This window comes from Notamacropus eugenii, chromosome 2 (genome assembly GCF_028372415.1).
Source record: "Notamacropus eugenii isolate mMacEug1 chromosome 2, mMacEug1.pri_v2, whole genome shotgun sequence".
NCBI classification, from domain to species: Eukaryota; Metazoa; Chordata; class Mammalia; order Diprotodontia; family Macropodidae; genus Notamacropus; species Notamacropus eugenii.
The window spans coordinates 274,361,094-274,384,027 of record NC_092873.1 but is presented as its reverse complement, the minus strand read 5'-3'; the positions used below and the strand labels follow the sequence as shown (position 1 = coordinate 274,384,027).

Sequence of the window (22,934 nt, the reverse complement as noted above, 5' to 3'; positions counted from 1 at the left end):
TGCAGGATACAATGGGAGATCCTGATCCTTTTAGACTGAGGCCTTTTCAGCTTCTTATTTTCAGTGAGGTAATGCCCATTCAATGAATAGACCTTAAGAAGTGAGTCTATATGATCCTGGGTATTAGTTTCCTGGTAGGTAAAATGAGAAGGACAGAATTGATGATAGACTTCCCTTTCACTTCTGAATCTATGACCCTATGAACTTTCTACCCAATGGAACTAAACTTGTTAGTGACCAAATATAATCAAAACAGTAGATCAACCCTGAAGAGCACCTTTAGTTAGTGAGGCTTATTAAGTCCCTACTAGGTGCTAGAGGCATAGCTAGGTGGCTTAGTGGATAGAGTGCTGGGCCTGGAGTAAGGTAGCCCTGATTTCAAATCTGATCCCAGACATTTACTAAGCTATGTCACTCCAGGCAAGTAACTCCTATTTGTTTCAGTTTCCTCTTCTATAAAAGGAGCTAGAGAAGGAAATGGCAGAGCATACCAGTATCTTTGCCAAGAAAAACCCAAACGGTGTCATGAAGATTCGGCCACAACAATAACAGTGAAATCAACGTGTCAGGCACTATGCTAAGTATACAAAAAAGAGATAAAAGATAACTTCAAAACACTACAATGGAGACTACTGGTGCTGAGAAGATATATCCAGAAAATCTAGGAGTGATCACAGGTTTCACTGACACGATGAGTGTGGCCAAGATTATATGTTCAACAGGTCCAGCAAAGATAATTGTCCACATGGGACAATTATCTACCCAGCAGACACTATGCACCATGGGAGGCACCCAGGGAGTATGGTCACTTTGCCAGAATGTATCAGTGGTCCTGCAGTGTTAAGAGATGGGAGTTCTCGGGACTCAGCTGCACATTGTCTGTAAATCCATTCATGCTACTAATGATACATGAATTTGCGACAGAGTGTTTCCCCAGTTTAAAAAAAGGAGATACTTCATTGTTATCTTACTTATTTATGATTTCATAAATGTCTTGTTTTCTAGCTTATTGTGTCCTGTGGCTGACCAGTAAAGGTAAACACATCAGTGAGAGTTTCTGCACTCTTTTTCCTTGCTATTGATTGTGGATGTGGAACCAGAGAAAACCTTGAATATGAGGTAATATTGAGGAACACACTTATGAATTCAGAGGTGTCCCTAAGTTATATTACAGCCCCCCCATTAGGAGTTTAAGTAGGTATTATTTGAGATTCATTCTAGCTCTAACTTCTAAATTATGTCATCCTTTCCACAATGCTTTCAGACCAGAATGAAAAGATATACCAATAACTGGCCCCTCAACATTTTTTTTCTTTTTATATGACAGTGACTTATGTCTTCACTGATTGGTATATATGGTATTGTGCATGTATCCTTCTCCTATAGACTTAGATCAAAGGGTAATATGAATCCTTTAGAAAAACATCCTCAATGGTTTTGGAAATTGGAAGCAAGTACTTATTATTTTATTGCATTCCTTTCATCTTTAACCTTCTGATGTGTGTGCTTTTTCTCCTCCTTGATGACCAGGCAATAGAATGGGGCATTCAAATGAGATGTTGCTCAGTCAATCTTAGTAAGGAATTAACTCTTCCCTTCCTGTTATATCATCACCACAGTCTATCACTGTTTTCGCAGACTATGATAAACAGACTAGATAAATAGATAGATAATTTATTAAGCATTTATAACGATAGTGTTAAGCTCTGGGGATACAAATACAATAAGATGGCCCCTACTTTCAAGTAGATTGCATTCTAAAAGGTGAAGACAAAACATTAAGGGATCTTGAAAGAAGGAATAGAGGGGAGGGCTCAAATTGTTTCATAATTTAGCACTGATTAATTTCATTTTAAAAAGTCAACTTTTCTGAATTGGGAAACAGAGGTTTTGTTTAAGAATAGGGAAATTGAGTTAATTTTTAGAACAGGGACATAAAAGGAATTTTTAGAATTGCAAAATAGAATTAACATTCACACAGCAATTTAAGGTTTGTGAAGCACTTTACACAGACGATCTCACTTAATCATTGCAACAACCATGCAAAGTAGATGATGTACAGCAGTAGGAGTTCCTATAGAGGACTAAGCTTGTGGTGAGTAAAACATGCATTCCAATCCTGCCTCAGATAATCACTTGCTGTGTGACTTTAGTCAGATCATTTAATCTCTCTTAGCCTCAGTTTATTCATCTGCAAAATGGAAATAATAATGGTGTTTACTTCGCAAAGTTGTAGTGATGACATGATATGTCATCTCAAGTAGCATCATATATGTAATGCTCTGTGCCATGTTAAAGTACACATATAAAGATAAGGAAACCAAAACATTGTAAAGGCAAGCACCCCAACATACATAGGAGGACCTGATGTACAGATTCTTCGATCTGCTTTTCTAAAAAGAAAGACAACTTTTGAGGGGCCAACAATCATTTTAATCAAGCACATGTATCATTCACTTAGTTCAGGGGAAAAAAGTCAGCACTCGAAACTTCAGAGAATATACAAAGAAATAATAATCAATAGAGACACTCCCAGCTGTCTGACCAAATACATATACCACAAATCAACAGACAGGTCCGACTGTCTGACCATAGTTACTAGAGAGGGAAGCACCAACATCTGAGTTTTCAAAGCCGAGGTGGGAAGAGGGAGCTCCCTAGCGGCTTCTCAGAGTCTCCTCTGGCCAAACAAAATACTTCCAATCAGTAAGCCCCAAAGTAAAACCTCATCCTCAGAGTATTTATATGTTTTTTAGAGCCAGAGGGCATCACAACCCTTGAAAACCAGTGCCTCATTAGAAACTTAGCAAAAGGTGTGGGCCTTCCTACAAATCTTCCCTAATCAAATTCCCCTTAATGGGCAGGCCCATTAATAGGTAGGGAAGATCTTCTTTAATCACATTATTTGATCAGAGGCACTTGATTACACTTTTCATCAAACCAGTCTTGGTGTTTGCGAGTGGACTGTGCAACATGGGAGACACTGGCACAGGACTGCTCAGCATGGCATGCCCACATAAGAAAAGATGTTGTGCTCTTTGAGCAAAGCAGAATTGAGACAGCACAAAGTAAATGCAGGATGCGCAAATTTGGGATATTCACCTCAAATATTCATACGGACTATCTGTGCCCAACCTGTGGTAGAGCATTCTGAGCTCATGTTGGTCTGATCAGCCACAGTAGGACACACTGAAATTTCACCTCACAATAGTGATGTATATTTGGTCCTTTTAGAAGACAAAGGACAACCACCACCACCACCACCACTTGATTACACTAAAACAAAAACAGCAAAAGATTCTACTTTGCTTGCCATTACAGACGTAGAGGGACTATTTGACTTGCCCACAAAGACACAACCAGTTGGTTATTGACATGTCCTTCCTCATTTAGAATATGAGTTACTTGAGAGAAGAGTTTGTGGGTTATTTCTTTTTTTTTTCTTTATTGGTATCCCCAGTGCTTAGTACAGTTGCTGGCACACAATAGGTGCTTAACCATAGGTTTTGTTGATTTGAAAGTGTTGCAGGTGAAATTCAAATCCAGGTCTATCCTGCCCCCATATGCAAAGTTCTTTCTACTATATAATGTTCTTTCTTGACTAGAACAGAAAGAACAGAAGGATTCTGGATGATCTTTTTTAAAAACATTTATCAATGATTCCCTATTGACTCCAGGAAAAAAATACAAAATACTCAGCCTAGCATTTAAAATCCTCCTCAATCAGGATTCTTTCTGTCTTTCAAGTTTTAGTCCATATTTTACTATTTTAAAACTTTCTAGTGCAACCAGTCTGGCCTACTAGTTCTTCCATTAACTGCTTCCATGCCTCTAATAAGTGGTTCTCCGTGTTTGTGTCCCCTCCTTTCTCAGTTCCATCTCACAGATTCCCTAATTTTCTTCAATACACAGTTCAGGTGCCATGTCCAACAGGAAGTACATTTCCCCCACACCCCTAGTTATTGGTACTATCTCCCTCTTGAAATTATTTTGTAAACATTGTGAACTCAAATTGTGTACTCAAATAAGCACATATTAGTACATGGTTGCTCCCCTCCCCCCACAACTCAGTGGAATGTCAGTTCATTCAATGCAGGGACTGATTCATTTTTGTCTTTGTATTCCTAGTACCTAACCCAGTGTTTTGTACATAATAAGAATTTAATAAATGTTCGTTGAAATGAAATAAATATGTAGCAGAATGCAGGGTGGAAAAGAGAAGCAAAATTATTTGTTTTTCCATCTAGAAAAAGGTACATTAAGGCCCAAGGAGACCATCCAGCTGAGAGACAGATTGCAGAAACACTTACCCCTAAACAGCAAGATCCTAGCAGTTCTAAGTCTCGGGCTGAAATAGGGATTAAAACCATAAATATAGAGCCTGGTTAGTAAGAACATCCATTCCAGAAAGTGGGGTACCAGTCAGAAGTGCAAGTTGGAGAGATTTTGCAAAATAAAAAGGGAATTTAGACTTAACACTTCCCGACCCTCCACTCCAGCCCCCCCCAAAATTTCCAAAAAACAAATTCAGCTCTTTTTCAGAATCATTGTTAGATTATGTTAAGCCTTAGCAAATGCTCACCAAATTTGTGTATTTGTTCTGTATCCAAGGTTCACTTCTACACTATTCAAAAGTCATTGATTAACTGACATCTTGAAATGGGTCAATTAAGCAGTGCACAATGTCTACAACATGAATTATACAACAAAAAGGACTGAAAGAGCCTCCATTTCTATTTCAAATGCTTGCCAGATATACTTTCTATTCCTTCTTCAAATGCCTTCCCTTCCTTAAGAATGAGACATTACTCTTTTGTTTTCATGCTCTGAACTCACCTTAATGAAATCTTCATAGATTTGGAAGCATCTCTCATATAGGATTCCTAAGTCTTTGAGTAGCAACAAGTTGGATTCACTTCACCATCACAAAGCAAACCTTAGGAAGGAAGGGGTTTTATGTCCCTTCTCAGAAAGATGATGGATGAAGAGGAGGTTTTCATGGGCCTTGAGGTACTACTAGGTAGATGGCCTATAACAGACCTGCATAACATATGGCACACCAAAGGATTTTGGGTAGTTGGTGAAAAATGTGGAGAATGCAAAAGAAAGTAAAGAAGTAATAACTGCTTTGTCTGTGCCCGCCTTAACCCACTTTCCACTGTCACTATTATGTAACTTGGTGGGTGGGCTGCCACTGCAGCACTCTCTCCTGTTTGTTGTGTGACCCTCACCAACCAACCATGATCAGTCTGTTTCTAGGTTGAAAGGAGCGATTTCATGAGAAATAAAAAAAATTAAGTAATAAGTATAATTAATTGAAATTTCCTTTTTTTATATGGTTTATTTGCAAAATGGCTTAATCATTAATTATACCTTTACTTGGAAAGTGAACCACTAAAAGGTGATCTGCAGCCCAAAGAAGTATAGCCTATTTTAATTAATTTTAACAAACTGCCAAGTTGTACAGGTCTAGCCTATAACAATGTAAAGATGTAAGAACTGACAAAGGAGTTGAGCAAAGGTTATTACAGAGAGTCATTGCACTGAGTCTTCAGTTGGATCTGCTTATATGAGATGGTTCAGCTTTCTGTCTTTCATCCTTGGTCTTAATGTTATGATTCCTTTTGAGATATCCTTAATTACTGAAGCCCTGACTCCTTTTGTATCTGGACTCCTCTAATTTCAAAATTCCTACACTGACCTCCTGGTAATTTCATCATTCACCTTTCTGGAGATCTCAGTTGGCCTGGAAGTCATCTCAGAAGTATTTCTCTTCATTTGTTTTTGGTTTCGTTATTCACTTTACCTATAGCAAAATCACGGTTATAATTCAACCTGCCTTCAGGATAAGGTTGGCTTTTTTCATCTATTGCTGTTGGTAAAAATCTTGTTCCTTTCTGCTCGTTGTCTTATGGCTCAAGAACATGAAGTCTATGGTACCATAACCCCCTTCTCTGAGCCTGGTCTTCCCAAATTCTCTTAGCAAGGTCATACAAAACTCTACTCTATTCCTGTTCAAAATTTGTACCTACTGGAGATTAAATAAAGGCCATGTAGTTCAGTGTCAAAAGCAGTCAGAATTTCACTCAAAGCAGCAAAAATCATGGCTTCAAAAGACTGATGATAGAACATAGCTCCCACTTCTTAGCAGAGAGGTGATGAAGTAGAATTGCAGAATAAGAAATATATTGTGAGACACATTATTCCAAGGGAGGGTAGGTTAATGCATAGACCAAGGTCTCCCATTGCATCCTGGGCCATCTCCAGTCATCCTGATAAATATCTGGTCACTGGACACAGATGGCTCAGGAGAAGAAAGTGAGGTTGGTGACCTTGCACAGCCCTCCCTCACTCAAAACAAAGTCAAGTGTTAGTCTTGTCATCATTTCTCTGATGTCATGGTCCTCTTCAAAAACGAAGGATGAACATAACATGTGAGTAGACCGAGTTGCCTGAATGGGGACCCAGCTAGCTGGGTAAATCAACTCATCCTTTCTCTTAGAGTAGCCCTCTTCCCTTCCTTCTCCTCTCCAAAAGAAGGTAAATTTTGATGGCCAGAAGCTGCCCAGTTAACTTGGGGTACATTGGCTATATTTCTTTTCTTCCTTTCTTCATTACTTCCTTCCTTCCTTTCTCTCTTTATTTCTCTCTTTCTTTCCTTTTTCTCTCTCTTTCTTTCTTCTTTCTCTTTCTCTTTCTTTCTTTCTCTCTCACTTTCTCTCTCTCTCTTTCTTTCTTTTCTTCCCTTAAACTTTAGACCCAGTGCACTCTGAAACCCATGGATTGAACAACAATGGGTCCCTACCCAACCTCCACTCAATGGCTATTTTTGGACCATCCTGCCTTAGAGTGAATGCCAATAGTAACTGTTTCTCTTCCAAACAACAACCCTGAGGCTCCTGCCCTTCCCAGAGTGATTTATCTTTTTCTGTTAAAGGGGCCATCTCCTTGACTACTTTTTAAAGAAGTCTCTTCACTGAATGAGCATCACTTCACTTTGAGTACCTGAATAGACCTTAGGTGAAAAAGGCCAAGGTCTCCCATTGTATCCTGGGCTATTTCCAGTCATCCTGATGAATATCTGGTTACCGGATCCAGATGGCTCTGGAGGAGAAGTGAGGCTGATGACCTGCTCAGCCCTCCCTCACTCAAAACAAAGTCAAGTGGAAGTCATGTCATCATTTCTCTGATGTCATGGTGCTCTTTGAAAATGTAGGATGAATACAACACAAGGTAAATGGGTAGTGATCTATGTGCAAATGTATATGCATGTGTAAATGTTTTTTATTCACAAAAGAACATAAAGGAATGAAGATGACAACAAAATAGATAAATTTTGCCACTATTTTACTAAATAATATGGATGCATCATTTAAATAATCATTTTAGGACTTATCTCCCTCTATAGAATGCAAATCCCTTAAGGGATTCTCTTTAAATTTATGTCTACATATTCCCAGTAAGTAGCACAGTACTTGGCACATAGAAGGTAATCAAGTAATAAATGTTGACTGATTGATTGATAGGACTTCACTGATTCATTCCTAGCTTGTTGGCATAATTAACATAACAAAGACCCATCTAAAACCAATTCACTTTTCTCTGCTTCCTTTGATCTAGCAACCACTTTCACTGACTTTTTTGTGATCACAGTGAACATTCATTTCCCCATCCTCTCCTCAGGGAAATGGTTTTCTTTAACTTCTTTCAGTAATTATTAATGGTAGAGATATGCAGGGTTTATCTGAGGACCTGATGACCTGAGGACCTCCATAATGCCTAAATATTTGGGACCCCAGGGAAAGTCTCAGTCATCCAGAGAAACTCTGAACAAATCTTTCATAAGGTAACATGTTGCTATCTAAACTTCTTAGATTTACATTAATTTGTAATGATAGATAATTTTCCCCACAAATAAAGCCTGAGTCCCAATACCACAATTAAAGATTTTGACACTTAGTTGTTAGCTATCTTCAATTCTTCAAATTTGTTTCATGTGTTTTAGCTTTGTCAATCCAATTACATTCTAAGTTCCGTGAGAATAGGGACCATATGGTCCCTATTCTTTTGTACTACCCAAAGCAGCTAGTGCACAGGGTTCATGGTAAATGTTTGCTGATTGGTTAGCTAATTGACTGGTTTGGTTACTTGTGTTGTGTCACACACAAAAAGAAAAAAATGTAGATTCTGGGAAAATAATAAGATTTCTGAAGTCTGGAATTAACACCCAAATTATACTTTCCTTGACAATGTGTGAGCCTATGTGTGTGTATCTGTGCTGATACATGTATCTATGTGTATGCACAAGTGTATATGTATATATGTATATATACATACATGTGTTTATGTGTATATGTGTGTGCAATATTTACCTGAATACTTTTTTACTTGTATATTTCTATCCTCCCCATCCAGTTATAAAAATGAACTCAAGAGAAATGCATCTCCCATATCATTTTCCAATTTCTTTCCATTTCCCAATTTCCTTACAAAACTCCTGTATTTCCCCAACACTTCTGAAACAACAATTAAAGTTAAAAGAAAAAAAAATTCTCTAAACAGAAACTGCTTTGATTTTTTCAGGACAAAGAGGATTAACTAAGGTAATCCTGAGAATGGGCTTTATGACACCCTATCACCCTAAATAAACCAGTTACTAGATGATGAATTCTTTGGTTGGTCAATGTAATCCATAAGACAAAGAAAAATATAGAACATATGGAGCCTCCCAGATCCTATAGCCATGATTACAGTGTCCAAATTAGAGAAAAAAAATAGCAAAAGACATTATGAAATTATATTTTCTAGACAATAAAAAGTTACTTTTTGGTATTTTAAATGCTGAGAAACAGTTTAGTTAGAGTAACTAGATCAGCCTTAGAAACAAGAAGATTTAAAAGCATAAGACTTATGTGATTAAAGGGATATTAATTAAACTTTCAGGGCTAAATAGCTTTCTAAGATTATAAACTTCAGACAAGTTTTCATTGACTGAAATCAGTGAGAAGGGGGAGTTTTCATAGATGGGTTTTTCCCCACACCGATGAAATCACAGGTTCATCCAGAGTGAAGCAAAGCAACACCGGTGAAACTATTTATTTATTAGACCAGGTGGACCATATCAATGTTGATATTATAAATCAAATCAGCAGACAAGAGAAAGTGGCAATTAAATGAAGGGAAGGCTCACAAGTTCTTGTTACAAAGGCAAATGAAGGAATTAACAAGTTGCTGTGACCAAAACCAATGAGAAATTTCATTCCATGAGACACTTGGACATGGAACCCTGACCTTGTGGTGCTCTCAGTGAGTATTTAAACCAAGGAGGTGAACATCACTGTAGCTTATATACCAGTATATAGAGAATGAAAAAATGGAGCCATTCTATGCAGAACATCATAAAATTAATTCCAAACTAAGGCAAAATATATTTGGTCAGTTCATTGTAAAAGCAGATATAAGGCAAGATGAAAATTTTTTTGAAATATACTCAAGATTAAGAATGAGTCCCAAAACTTATAAAATAATCAGAAAATTCATGATATATTCAGAAGTATTTCATAAATACATAAGAGGTAGGTAGCGGAAAGAACCTAATGACAGCAGAAGTATACATACACACAAATTGAATATATATTAACATAAAGGAAACAATCACTTACTGACATGGTAGACATTTCTAAATCAACTCCCTGTGTGCAACTAGACCACTGACTAAACAGAGCAAATTAATGGCATTTTTTTAAAAAGGAAAAGAATAAAAAAGATACATAGAAAAATACAAGTCCCACCTGATTTATCCAAAGAAACTATTCATGTCAAAACATGAGAAATGGATAAAAGTAAGGACATTTGCTCTGATTTCTTTTTCTTAAAAAATTTAGCCCATATAAAGTAACCATTGCAATCTGGAAGCACAAAGAAATGAGGACTTGTCTAAACCAGCAAACACTTGTTCCCTTTGCTTCATAGAAAAGCAAGGTAGTCTAGGGCATCACTGGTATAGAGCTCAAATATATTTGTAAAACATTGTGGGAGATGGTAGAAGAAAGTTATCAATATTACACCTTCAAAAAATATAGCAAAAAAAAATAGCAGAGGAGAAAATGAGTTTACTACAGAAAACTTGGCATGAGACCCAAACCGGAGCATCTCAAGTGCAATCAGAATTTAAACTAGAAAACAAGCAAAATATGGATAAAAAAAGAAGAGCATATATACATTTATGTGGGTATATATTATATATGTATGTGTTTACATACATACATTATGTATACATCTATCTATCTATCTATCTATCTATCTATCTATCTATCTATCTATCTATCTATAGTGTTTTTCAGTCATGTCTAACTCTTCATGACCCCATTTGGAGTTTTCTTGGCAAAGACTCCAGAATGGTTTGCTATTTCCTTCTCCAGTTCTTTCCGTTTTGTTTTTACAGATGAGGATCTGAGACAAACATTCTTAAGTGACTTGCCCAGGGTCACAAAGCTAGTTAGTGTCTGAGGCCAGATGGGAGCACAGGAGGATGAGTCATCCTGATTCTAAGTCAGACATTCTATCCACTTTACCACCTAGCTGTCTATATATGTATGTATGTATGTGTGTATATGTTTCATGAGACACATATAGGTCATGATATGTCTATATATACATGCATTTATGATATATAGTTCATTATACATATATAGACATATATACCTGATGATACATAAGTATATGTGTGTGTGTGTGTGTGTGTGTATCATGGTATATAGGTGTATGTCTATGTAAATGTATATATATGCATGTACACAATACACACATACATATATACATATTCATACATGTATGTATATATGTGTATATGCACACACTCATTTTCATCATCAGTGACAATGGAGGAACCGTATTGTACAAAATAACAGAAATATTTCCTCTCAGATCTAACAGGTCTTCAGAAATCATAATTCAAATTGTAGTTGGACTTGTAGCCATTGGACTCTTTCAGATTGGACCATTGGACCATTTCAAATCTTTGTATCACTGAGGCAGCTAGGAGGCAAGAGGAGAGAGCAAATGATTTGGAGCCAAGAAAACCTGAGTTTCAGTTTAGCCTCAGAAGTTACTGAACCTCTGCCTGCTTCAGTGCCTTCATCTGTAAAATGAGAATGATAATAACACCTACCTCACAGGGTTGTAGTGAAAAATACATGAAAGAATATTTAGAAAGCACATAGCACAGTGTCTGGCACATAGGAGGTACTTTATAAATGTTAGCTACCTTCATTATCTTCATAATTATTCAATGGAAATGGGACTGAAAGAAATATGTAGACATGGAACTTCTCACAGAAGAAATCTTGCCTGGAAGTTTCACAAATTTAAAAATATTGATAAATTAATTTTTAAGAAATCTCAGAGAAAGAATGATACCAAACAATTGGGAAGGAAAAAAAAATCACAGATGATATTTTTTTATTTTGAAAAATAGCTTTTTTATTGATGTCTTTTTTTTTTTAAACCTCCTTCTCTTGTTCCTTAAATGCTTTCTAAGATAAGTCTTCCAGATTAAGGGCCTGAAAGTATGAGGTCTCCTTGTCCTTGAGCTCCATTTTTCAAAGCAGAGAAGTCTAGCCCACAGATGACATTACTTTCCCCAAGGCAATTGAGAATATATTAGCAATCGCTAACATAGAGACCTACTTCCTCATAATTCTAAAAATGTTTTTCTCTATAAATTTTGCTTTAATTTTAATTGATATGTGTGAATATTCAATAATAAGATCAAGCAAAACCAATATTGTATTTATTTTGCATATAGCACATATTTACCTGAATATGTATATGCTATTTCCTGCAGAGGATATAAACTCCTTGAGGGCATTGACTGTTTCATCCAGAAATTAGTATTATGCTTAACACACAGTAAGTTCTTAAACAGGCAGTTGGATGGAGCACAGGATAGAACACTGCACCTGGAGTCAGGATGATTCATCTCCCCTGAGTTCGAATTTGGCCTCCAACACTTATTAGGTTTGTGACCCTGGGCAAGTCACTTAACCCTTTTTGCCTCAGTTTCCTCATCTGTAAAATGATCAGGAGAAGAAAATGGCAAATGACTCCAGTATCTTTGCCAAGAAAACCCCCTAAATGAGGTCATAAAGATGCAGGCATGACTGAAACACTGAATAACAAGAGGTACTTCATAAAAATCCCCATTGATTGAATAAAAACAAAGTCATTAGCAAGAACAACTAGAAATAAAATTAACATTCTAAAAGCCCCAATCATAAGACACACACACACACACACACACACACATACACACACACACATATACACAAAAGCAGTTAAGAAAAATAACATAAAATTGATTGCAATTAATTGGATCTGCAACTATAACTTTTTTTTTTACTTATTGACACACACACACACATACATATGCAATATGTGTGTGTATAATGTTTAAATCTCTTTGTGTCTGTCTCTCCCTTCTGTTTCCCACCCTCTCTCTCTCTCCTTCCTTCCTTCTCCCTCATTCCCTTCTTTCCCTCCCTTTTCTGTCATCTTTTCCTCTCTGTGTCTCTGTCTCTGTCTCTCTGTTTCCATTGCTACACCCAGCAGCCCAAGTGAGCAGGAGATACTTTCAGAAGGGAGAGAACGCAGAAAAACTAGAGAGGAAAGGAAGTGGTATCTGAGTTGATATTCTCAGTTGAAGATGAGGAAGGATTAAATTCTAGACCTGTGGGACATCCAATATAGTTGGGAGATGAAATTCTAAATTAGAATAGAGCAAGCAATCCAGTTTGGGTATAGAATTTGGAGAGGGAAGTAATGAGAAATAATTTTGAAGACTTCCATTATAGATCATGATGTGAAAGTTTTTCATCAATCCCAACTTCTTTTAGAACTGTGGTTCTTAACATGGATTCTGAGAAATATGCATTTTTGCAAATTTGCATTTTTTGTTTTTATATTTTGCTAACTATATTCCAAAATAATTAGTATGCTTTATAATACTATATCTTTTATTTTATGCATTTAAGAACATTATTTTGAGAAACAATATATAGGTTTCACCAGACTGACATATGGACTCATATCACATTAAAAAACTTAAGAATCCCTGCTTTACAATCATTCCAGAAACAATGAAAACAGTGGCAAAGGAAACAGGGAACTAACAAATAGGAGAAATTAGTTATTCAGGAAGCCAGTGAAGTGAACACCATGTAAGGGACAAAATACACATGCACAAATAACAAAGTACATTTTGAAAATAAAGCTAGTAATTGTGGAGCCAAAAGAAGCTTAATAAATAATTTAACAAATAAGTAAGTAAACAGATATTAAGCAAATAAATAAATTGAGAAACAAACAAACATCAAGGAAGTAGAACCTTCCAACAGAAATTCTGCAGAAATGAGCAAACAGAAGAAAGTTTCTAAAACAATTAAGAAATGTCAACTGGCAAAACTCCAGAAATAAACAAACTCATAAAAATAAAAGGCAAAAACTCAAAAAAAATGGATTAACTGCAAGAACTTCAATAGTATATGAAAGGATTACTAAAACAAATAAAAGAAGAGGTAAAGATTGAAATTTGATGAGGGAGGAGTCAAGATGGAGGAGTAGAAAGATACACAGATGCTTAGCTCTTACCCTACAGCCCATAAAATACCTGTAAAGAAGAACTCTCAGCAAATTCTAGAGCAGCAGAAGCCACAGAACAACGGAGTGGAGGAGATTTCTGTTCCACAGAGACATGAAAAACTGACGGGTCTTTCGCAAACTGAACGCAGAGTAGAGCCCAGCCCTGCCTTGGCTGCATGGCACCGAGAGGAGCAGATCCAAGCAGGCTTCAGGGACAGAATCTCCAGCAGCAGCACAGGTCCCTCAACCCACAGGCGCCAAAGGTCAGTGAGAGGGTTTTTTGGCTGGCTGAGAGGGGAGCAGGATGTCCCCATAACTCAGGACCCCCTTGGGAGGCAGCAGCAGAGGCAGCAGCAGAGGCAGCAATGGACAGGGGCTCCTAAAGCATGCAGTGGCCCACATCCATTATTGAAGATCTCTGTGTAAACCCCCTAGGGAACTAAGCTGTGTGTGGGGCGGGGGCAGCCCTGCCCTGCCCTGAGCAGCTGAACTTAATCTCACACTGAATAGCAGCCCCACCCCCGCCAAAAACCCCTAAGGTTTAGGAGCAGCATTTGAATCTCAGCCCCCAAGCACTGGCTGGGCAGAACTGGGGGTAAGGTGGTTGTGGAGAGGAAACTCAGAAGTCAAGTAACTGACTGGGAAAATGCCCAGAAAAGGGAAAAAAAAAATAAGACCATAGAAGGTTACTTTCTTGGGGAACAGGTGTCTCCCCCATCCTTTCAGATGAGGAAGAACAAGGCATACTGTCAGAGGAAGTCAAGGCCTTTGCCTCCAAAGGGAACTTAAATTGGGCTCAGGCAATGGAAGACCTTAAAAAACAAGTTAGCAGCTTACTAAAGGAAAACCAAAAAAATTCTGAGGAAAATAACAGCTTTAAAAAGACGCTAACTCAATTGGAAAAAGAGGTCCAAAAAGCCAATGAGGAGAAGGAGGTTTTAAAAAGCAGAATTATCCAAATGGAGGAGAAGATTCAAAAGCTCACTGAACAAAACAATTTGTTGAAAGAAAGAGTTGAGTTCAGGGAAACGAATGACTATGAGTTAAACCAAGAAGTTAGTAAACAAAACCAAAAATTTGAAAAATAGAAGATAAGGTGAAACAACTCATTGGAAAAACAACTGACCTGGAAAATAGATCCAGGAGAAATAATTTAAAAATTATTGGACTACCTGAAAGCCATGATCAAAAAAAAGAGTCTAGACATTATCTTCCATGAAATTATCAAGGAAAACTACCCTGATGTTATAGAATCAGAGGGCAAAATGGATATTGAAAGAATTCATCACTCACCTCCTGAAAGAAACCTGAACAGAGAAACTCCTAGGAATATTGTGGCCAAATTTCAGAGTTCCCAGATCAAGGAGAAAATACTGCAAGCAGCTAGAAAGAAACAATTTAAGTACTGTGGAAATACAATCAGGATACCACAGGATCTGGCAGCTTCAATATTAAGGGATCAAAGGACTTGGAGTAGGATATTTCAGAAGTCAAAGGAACTGGGATTGAAGCTAAGAATCACCTACCCAGCAAATCTGAATATAATACTTCAAGGGAAAAAAAATGGTCATTCAGTGATATACTCGAATCTGAATATTTCATGTTGAGGAAAAGACCAGATCTGTATTTAAAAATTTGACTTCCCAAGACAAGAATGAAGAGAAGCACGAAAAGGTAAACAGAAAAGAAAAATCAGAAAAGATGCTCTAAAGCTGAACTATTTACATTATTATATGGATAGAAAATATTTTTAACTCTTGAATCTTTTCTCAGTATTTGGGTAGTTAGAGAGATTGTACATACACACACACACATACACATAGATAGATAGAGAGTACAGGGTGTGTTATATCAGAAGAGATGATATCCACATACACACACACACACACACACAAAATAAAATAAAATAAAAATTAAGGGGTGAAGGAGGAAAATTCCAGGAAGAGAAAGGGAGTAATGGAATGAAGCAGGCTATAACTCATAAAAGAGATAAGAAAAATCTTATTCAATGGAGGTAAGGGAGAAGGGGGGGGGAATAAAGCTACTCTCCCCACATGTGGCTAAGGAGGGAATATGCTCACTAAATTTGATATGAAAATTTATATATACTACAGGAAAGTAGGAGAGGAGGCGACAAGTGGAGTGAGGGGAATGTTAGAAGGGAGGGCAAATGGGAGAAGTGAGTCACTAGAAATAAACACTTTTGAGAAGGGACAAGGTCAATTGTAGGGGGAAAAATAAGGGGGGATAGGGTAGGTCAGAGGGCAATATAATTAATGTTACACAACATGATTAGTGTGGAAGTCTTTTGCAAAACAACACATATTTAGTCTGTATTGAATTGCTTCCCTTCTCAGTGGGGCTGGGGAGGGAGAGGGGGAGGGAGAGAAGTTGGAATTCAAAGTATTAGAAACTAATGTTGAGAATTTTTATTGCATATAATCGGGAAATAAGAACTACAGGGATAAGGGTATGGAAATTTATCTTGCCCTGCAAGAAAAGAGAGAAGATGGGGATAGGAGAGGGGTGGGGTATGATGGAGGGGAGGGTACATTGAGGGAAAGAGTAATCAGAATGCAAGGTATTATTAGGAAGTGGGTGGAGGGGAGTGATGGGGAGAAAAATTGGACATGTTACAAAGGAAGTAAAAGGAATTAGTATTAAAACAATAGACTGAATTGATTACTGAGAATAAATCAATGACATCTTTAGTTTGGAGAAAAGAATTTCAGTCTAAATTTCCTTGGTAACCTTGGATAAAATTTGGCATTGATGGAAAAGTCAAGGTTTTAATGGTAAATTTGATTTTATGATTACCATTTAATCAGGAACTAGAACATGTATAGAAAGATATGTACTCCACTTATGACTTGCCTCAAAAGATGTTCCCTAGCAAAAGTGAAAATATAATCATATTTGAAGCCTAGTTATTGGAACTTAGTTATTAGATGCTATGGGACTATTAAGTGACCGCTCTTCTGAGTCTAACTCCAGGTATGGGAAGCAAGAAAGGTGATCTGAGCCTCCAATACATGATGCCAGTAAGCTGATGAGATGCTGGTATGAACTGCATAGGTGATCTCAAGGGAAGGATGGGAGAGTGGCTGTTCAGCATGGGCTGAGGTGGGATTCTCCTGATTCAATTTCCCCACTGACACCTGGCAGACTTTAAGCCTGACTGAATGCAAATGGATAATCTAATCCTGCCTGGAATAGACATGAAGTTGGGGAGATATTGTATCCCTGCAATGTCCTTACTATTGGTGGCAATTTCCTACAGTCAAAAGGTTTGTAAGCTTAATACCAGATCTATTCAATTGTAGATTATGGATAGGGGAACATCTGAGGTTGTCTAAAATTAAGCTATTATGCATAGGACTTTAGACCAACAACAATAAGATAGGGTCCTTTAATTCTCAGTAATACTGTGGAGACAATTAGGTGAAGAGCTTGTGAAGTTAGCAACATAAATATTATCTGTGTCTCAGTTGGTTAATGTTTAAAAAAAAAATTCTTTTGTGGTCCCTATTGTAAATGCTTTAAAAAGATGTATCACCTGACCAAAAGTTTGAATTGCTTTATCTGTTATAAACTGTGTTAAAAATGAAAAAAAAAAAAAGATTGAAATTTGAGTTCTTCAGAGAAAATTAGAAGGAGAATAAACATCTTCTAAGAGAAGTTAGAGACTTCTGGGTCATGTGACTGGTGGAATCGAAGACTAAATATTTTCTCTGAACCATCAGGAATTCTCAAATCTTTTCAAAATATAATTATGCATCAGACAAAAAAAAAATAACTTCAATTGTCTCCATAAGTCCAGGACAATAAGAAACCAAGTAAGCAGAAGCCTGATTAACTAACAATAGAAAATAAGCCTTAACCACTAAGATACTCACTCCTTAGTTCATTGCTTTTTACTTCTAGGAACTACAGATAGCTCAGTGGGCAGACCATAGGCCTTAGAGTGTAAAATAGTGCAAATCGAATCTCAGACACCGGTTGTGTGACAATGGGCAAGTCATGCACTTGCTGTTTCCCTCAGTTTTCCCATCTGTAAAATGTGGATAATAATAGTACCTGCATCCCAGGTTATTCTGAGGATCAAATGAGGTAGTATTTATAAAGTATAGCACAATTCCTGGCACATAAGTGGTATGTAAATGTTAGCTATTATTATCATCACCCCCATTTGCATTGTCCACTATACTTCCAACAGATGCCTAAACAAGCTGACCAGCTTGCAACACATTTTGAGCCCAACACTGTGAGTCCTTTGCCCTTTACTACAGGGCCATAGAGATCCAAAAACCTTAGACATTTAATCAGGTTGTAATAGCAGCTTAGCAGTGCTCTGTGACACAACAGTGCTTGGTCAGAAAAAAAAAACAGTCCCAAACACTTAATATCATTTAATAAGTATCTACTAATTGCCAGGCACTGTGCTAAAATGCTTGGAATACAAAAAGAATCAAAATGCAGCCCCTGTCTTCAGGGAGCTCACAATTTCTTAGAGAGAGCATAGGAAAAAATACATACAAACAAGATTATGTATGTATATGTGTGTATGCATATATGTATGTGTGTATATATCTATCTCTCTATCTTTCTAATCTTTCTATCTATAGTAGAGGGAACGAACTAGAAGAGTACTCAGGAAAGTCTTCCTATAGAAGAAAGGAGGAACAGAGGGAAGGAGGGTTGGACATTAACAAAAGAACCCAATATCCAGCTGGAGCTAACTCTTTCTTTCCTAGAAATCAGTTGCAGCAGAGAACTCAGCTAGGAAACTTTGGATTGGAAGAAAACTGAGGCACTTTGAGGTACAATCCCCAGGGAAACCACCATCAAAGGGCAAAAAGTCAGAAAGTAATAGTGGAAAATAAGGAAAAATTACTAAAGATCTCAGGGGAAAGAAAACTTGATTAATTTCTTGAGCACAAGAAGATAATCAGAAGGGAAGATATTAAGAGCAGAAGGGAATATGATCTCCAGGTAAAGTAAAAAAGTTCAGACAACTATGAATAACTATTACAAGAAAAAGAAAAGCAAGTTAATACTTAATGAGACAAAGGACCCTGTAGATTTCCAAGAGCACATGGAATCATAACAGAATATTCATGAATAGTTTAAAAGAACAATAAGAATTACGAAAGCAGAATTTATGAGGTACATAGTCAAAAAAATTTGCCAGAATTAAAAGAAAGTAAAACAAATTAACAAACAAACAAACAAACAAAACCAATCCTTTGAATCCACAGTGCTGAGTCTCACCAAAGAAACAAAAAGAGTACAAATTATTATGAATGCAAATACATGGAAGTGGAGGACAATCTGGAAGAAGAGAAGCAAAAATCAGTAACATTAAACTAAAGCATTATCTCTATTCAAGCAATATGTATTTATCTTGATATCAACCTGTAGAAAGACAACTTTGAAATTATACGGCTCCCAGAATAATATGTTAAAAAAACCTGAACATCATAATGTTAAAAATAATATGCAAGAAATACAAGAAAACTTAGACTATAGAACTTCTAAAAGCAGAAAACAGAATGGCAATTAAATGAATCTGCAGGTGTCCAGAAAAACAACAACAAAAATTATGCTATCTATTTACATATAATTAGGTTAAATTTAACATTTTTCTTTTTTTTATAATTTTTAAAATTTATTTAAGTTTTCAACATTCATTTCCACAAAATTTTGAGTTCCAAGTTTTCTCCCCATCTCTCTCCTCCCCCCACTCCAAAACGCTGAACGTTCTAATTACCCCTATCACCAGTCTTCCCTCCCTTCTAACATCCCTCCCTTCCCTTATCCCTATCTTCTCTTTTGTCCTATAGGGCAAGAAAAATTTCTATACCCCATTACCTATATTTCTCATTTCCTAGTTGTATGTAAGAACAATACTCAACAGTTGTTCCTAAAACTTTTAGTTCCAACTTCTATTGCTCCCTCCCTCCCCACCCATCCCCACTGGGAAGGGAAGCAATTCAATATAGGCCATATCTGTGTAGTTTTGCAAATGACTTCCATAATAGTCATGTTGTGTAAGACTAACTTCCTTTCATCCTATCCTGCCCCCCATTTCTTCTACTCTCTCTTTTGACCTTGTCTCTCTCCAAGAATGTTGACTTCTAATTGCTCCCTCTTCCCATTACCCTCCCTTCCATCATACCTCCTCACCCTTCTTATCCCATTCTCCCCCGCTTTCCTGTATTGTAAGATAGGTTTTCATACCAAAATGAGTGTCCATTGTATTCCTTCCTTTAATTGAATGTGATGAGAGTAAGCTTCATGTTTTTTCTCTCATCTCCCCCTTTTTCCCTCCACTGAAAAGTCTTTTACTTGCCTCTTTTATGAGAGACAATTTGCCCCATTCCATTTCTCCCTTTCTCCTCCCAATAAATTTCTCTCTCACCCCTTAGTTTCATTTTTTAAGATATGATCCCATCCTATTTGACTCATCCTGTGCTCTCTCTCTCTCTCTCTTCTCTCTCTCTGTGAATATGTGTAATCCCACCAGCTACCCAGATACCGAAAAAGTTTCAAGAGTTACAAATATTATCTTTCCATGTAGGAAAACATGTAGTAAGCAGTTCAACTTTAGTAAGTCCCTTATGATTTTCCTTTCCTATTTACCTTTTCATGCTTCTCCTGATTCTTGCATTTGAAAGTCAAATTTTCTTTTCAGCTCTGGTCTTTACATCAAGAATGCTTGAAAGTCCTCTATTTCATTGAAAGACCATTTTTCCCCTGAAGTATTATACTCAGTTTTGCTGGGTAGGTGATTCTTGGTTTTAGTCCTAGTTCCTTTGACTTCTGGAATATCATATTCCAAGCACTTCGATTCCTTAATGTAGAAGCTGCTAGATCTTATGTTATCCTGATTGTATTTCCACAATACTTGAATTGTTTCTTTCTAGCTGCTTGCAATATTTTCCCCTTGACCTGGGAACTTTGGAATTTGGCCACAGGGTTCCTAGGAGTTTCATTTTTTTGCATCTCTTTCAGGAGGTGATCAATGGATTCTTTCAATATTTATTTTACCCCCTGGTTCTAGAATATCAGGGCAGTTTTCCTTGATAATTTCATGAAAGATGATGTCTAGGCTCTTTTTTTGATCATGGCTTTCAGGTAGTCCCATAATTTTTAAATTGTCTCTTCTGGATCTATTTTCCAGGTCAATTGTTTTTCCAATGAGATATTTCACATTCTCTTCCCTTTTTTCATTCTTCTGGTTTTGTGTTGCGATTTCTTGGTTTCTCATAAAGTCATTAGCCTCCATCTGTTTCATTCTAATTTTTAAAGAACTATTTTCTTCAGTGAGCTTTTGAACAGCCTTTTCTATTTCTCTAATTCTGCTTTTTAAAGCATTCTTCTCCTCATTGGCTTTTTAAACATCTTTTGCCAATTTTTCAAGGTGTTATTTTCTTTAGCATTTTTTTGAGTCTCCTTTAGCAAGGTGTTGACCCACTTTTCATGCTTTTCTTGCATCTCTCTCATTTCTCTTCTCAATTTTTCCTCCACCTCTCTTACTTGATTTTCAAAATCCTTTTTGAGCTCTTCCATAGCCTGAGACCATTTAATATTTATTTTGGATGTTTGGGATACAGAAACCTTGACTTTTATGTCTTTCCCTGATGGTAAGCATTGTTCTTCCTCATTGGAAAGGATGGGAGAAGATATCTGTTCATCAAGAAAGTAACCTTCAGTAGTCTTATTTTTTTCCCCTTTTTTTGGCATTTTCCCAGCCAGTTACTTGACTTTTCAGTCCTTTGTCAAGAGTAGAATATACTCTGGGGATCTGTAAGATCTCAGTTCCTCCCAAGTGGCACAATCAAGTGTGTACACTGTTCTGGGAGTAGGGAGAGATTTTTGTGCCCAGAATCTTAGCAGAGTTTCCTCTTCACAACCACCCGGCCTCCAATTCCGCCAAGCCAGCACTGGGGGCTGAGATTCAGATAATCTGCAGGGGCAGGGGTGCCATTCAGTGTGAGATAAAGATCAGCTGCCACAGGGCTGAGGTAAGAGTCAGCTGCTCAGTGCCCCCAGGAGTTTTATGATGCAACAATGGATGTGGGCTACTGTAGGGGCTGCTGTGGGAACTGCTGTTGCCTGCCAGATTTGACCTCTGAGGCTGCTGCTTGACCCTTCCTCCTTTTCCCTTCTCTGCCAGCTGAAAAAAACCTGTCACTGACCTTTAGTGCCTGTGCGTTGAGGGATCTGTGAACCACTGCTACTGCAACTGGAGATTCCACACCCAAACCCTGTTCAAGTCCTCCTCCCAGAGCCGCCATGCTGCCAAGGCTGGGCTGGGTTTCACTCCAAGTTCTGTGTGACAGAGAGTTCCCAGCCTTTCAGGTCACCCTGGACTGGAAATCTCCTCCACTTTGTTGTTCTGTGGCTTCGGCTGCTCTAGAATTTGTTGAGAGTCTTCCCTTACAAGTATTTTATGGGCTGTGGGGGGAGAGCTAGCATATGTGTGTCTTTCTACTCTGCCATCTTGGCTCTGCCCCAAAATGTAACATTTTTCCTGAAAAAAACACATAAGTTCTTCAAGCACTCAACAGAAAGTCTTTTAAAATAACACAATACCATTTTGTACCCACAATAACCTGTAGAAGCAACTGGAATAATATATTATGAAGAGCAAAAGAGCTTAAGATAGACCTCAGTGTGATATATCCTGCAAATGTGAGCCTAACCACAAATGAACAATATCAGCATTCAATAGGAAAGAGGCATTTGAAACATTCCTAGAAAGAAAACCGAACCTGAAGAAATAATTTGCTTCTCAAATGCCCAAGATAATAGAAATATAAAAATGGTAAACAAATACAACAGCTAACGACAATAATAACAAAAAAAATTACAATAGAGAGAACAGTGAGTTTTTTTTCTAAATATATATGAGGGAAAAAAAGTGAATACATATATTTTAAAAAAATTATGATGGAGAAACAGGCCTGAAACTTCATGATCTGAAATCTCACTTCTTCCTACCTACAAGTGAATTTTTTTATGGGACTAAATCATAAAACAGGAGGGACATAAAAAAGACAAAGGAGAAAAAACAGAGAAGGGCATGTATGATGTACCCTAATTAAATCAAAGGCTAATAATAAAGGGAAAATCACTGTTATGTTCTCTTAGGAAGAAGAAGGCCTACAGGAAAAGGGGCAAAGAGGTAAAGTTAGGTAGTGAAAAAGGAAAACAAGGGAAAGTCTCATTTCGTGGATGAGAGAGAGCACCACTGAAAAAGACACTATGGGAGAAGAGAGATATTCTACAAA

At 37.3% G+C, this 22,934-nt stretch overlaps 1 long non-coding RNA gene across 1 annotated transcript in view; it reads right to left on the bottom strand.

Annotated features, from left to right (window-relative positions):
• The window catches only part of LOC140527278 (uncharacterized), a 67,144-nt gene extending 45,526 nt beyond the window's left edge, over positions 1-21,618 (bottom strand). Inside the window, exon 1 of the long non-coding RNA XR_011974746.1 lies at positions 20,281-21,618. This is a non-coding gene — a long non-coding RNA (uncharacterized lncRNA). The remainder of the gene's footprint in view (positions 1-20,280) is intronic.
• Positions 21,619-22,934: the final 1,316 nt, after the last annotated feature.